The sequence below is a fragment of the Coenobita brevimanus genome, chromosome 98 (genome assembly GCF_032717465.1).
Source record: "Coenobita brevimanus isolate Jiangsu-jjx chromosome 98, ASM3271746v2, whole genome shotgun sequence".
Taxonomy (NCBI): domain Eukaryota; kingdom Metazoa; phylum Arthropoda; class Malacostraca; order Decapoda; family Coenobitidae; genus Coenobita; species Coenobita brevimanus.
The window spans coordinates 38,318,683-38,321,046 of NC_137051.1; positions in this window are offsets into that span (position 1 = coordinate 38,318,683).

Consider the following 2,364-nt stretch of genomic DNA (forward strand, 5'->3'; position numbering starts at 1 on the left):
TGGATAGGAATGAGTGGGAGGAAAAAGATCTTAAGCTCTTTCCTGCTCTTCCCTCCCACCCATTCCTATCCGTAATGAAACCCCCATAAAGACGCATTTGCGAAGGAAATGCCAGAGAGAAGACCCTCCTAATTTGCGGTCATAAACACACTGAAACAACCGACGGACGTGGGTGAAACGAAGGAAAACTAAACCCAAATAGGCCTATAAGCTGAAATCCCCAAGGATATTTCCTTCGCTGTAGGCATACGGTATCTACAGGGAAATCGAGTAACATCCGAAACACCAATGATGAGTTACCATGATCATTAACTGAAGGAGAACGATATATCACGATAATGTAGAGACAGAGTATAGAAGGGTCGGGGAACTGGGATAAATTACTCCATTATTAGGGTAAATATAATAATTTGGAGAGTAATACGTGCGGTGTGAGAGGAATTCATCATCCATTCATTCATTGCCAGACGCCATGTATTCCTAACGGGGTGGCCAAGGGCTTGGAGTTAATTCTTTTACAGGGAGGGGCACTAATCCTCCACCAACCCCACTTGACACGTAGGGAGAACGTTATGCCAACAGCATCTGGTGTTCCCAGGCGGTCACCCATCCAAGTACTAACCAGACCCAAGGTTGCAGCTGAGTACACCGCTTCCCGTCCGATCAGCGAAGTTAAGCAACGTTGGGTGAGAGGAATTGCTTGCGGTATTTTACTGATTTTTCACATAAATGATGTAAGTTTTAGCGAACAAGATGTAAAACCATGTATCATGATATTTGTTGCTTAGCCGCCGTACTATTGACATGAATACACAGACCTTAAAGTCTGGGGGTAATTTCATTTTATTCAAATAAGTTTTTGGGTAATACCCTAAAAAAGTTTCCCGACCCTTGGTATAGAACGTTAAATTTAGAAAAACTGGTGTAAACAGATAAAAGTCGAATGTATGTTTTAACATAACCCTACATAACCTACTGACTGTGTTTGCGACTATCGCACTGTCGGTGTGAACAATACAGGGTGTTTCAAAAAGATGGACGAGATTTGAAATTGCTATATCTCTGCAACCACAAACCGCCCATGAATGAATCTCTTACCACTTGAAAGGGCGGGGCATAGAGTTTCAAATAACCACCGCCACATGGCACCTTCAGTTTGACGTTTTCTAAATGACTCCCTGTCTCAACGCTGGATAGGTCGCACGGGACCCCAAGACTTAGCGCTACACTCTTGGCCCCCAAGATCCCCAGACATTACACCCTGCGACTTTTTCTTGTGGGGATACGTCACAGACCGTGTTTTTGTGCCACCATTAGCGACTAGTCTGGATGACCTCAAAAACAGAATCACGGCAGCGGTGACTTCAGTGAAAGAAGACACTCTGAGAGACGTTTAGGATGTCTCGATGTTGTCCGTGCAGCAGGTGGAGGGCAAATAGAGCATTTATAATCAGAGAAATTACCAATATGCCGGGAATCGAACCCGGGACTCTCAGCCGAGAGCCAGGCAGCATACCACTACACCACGACCAGGTTGTGGTGTGGTGGTATGCTGCCTGGCTCTCACCTGAGAGTCCCGGGTTCGATTCCCGGCATATTGGTAATTTCTCTGATGATTTTTCCTGTGTAAAAATACAGGTTCTCTCTTCAGAACATTTATAAAATGGTTAGTAAAACTTGATAACTCATTAAACCGTTTGTAACTTTTTGTGTAATTGTAACCTGTTGCCATCGTGAAATATACTGCTTTGAAATTGGGTCCATCTTTTTGAAACACCCTGCATTGTACTGTATGGAAATTCATGACTTTCTGACACTAACATAATCTCTTCTACGAAGAATGAGCAAACAGAACCCAAACTGACTTCACGATGCTCTTAATGGAAGTCACCAACTGTCACCTACTTCCCACTGACTATTTAATTATTGCCTTCTCAGTCCATGTGGTGATATATTGGGATATACACTTACCTTGGTCCAGCGCGATGTCTTTGGAAAGATGTCGAGGCGTCCGCGAGGCCGAGGATGCCTTGCTTCTATCCAGTTTCTGTAAAGAAGTCAAAAGACTTACAAGTGCCATTCCAGGATTCTGTACTGAGAATCCATTCAGTGCTACTTTACGGTTAAGGGTGGTCTGTGATAAAATTAGCCACATTTTAGTGTTTAGGAAGAAGATTGCTGTGGAATTTTCATATATATTTAACAATACTATACATTTGCTAATATATAAAACAACCGGACGAAAGGTGAGACTAGCTGTAGGAGAGGACCCACGTGAGAGTGTTTTGATATTTACAGCTGTAGTTCTGTATCACTGTTGCGGTAATAATTTAACTTTCGTAGCTTGTCAAGGATTGGTTAATC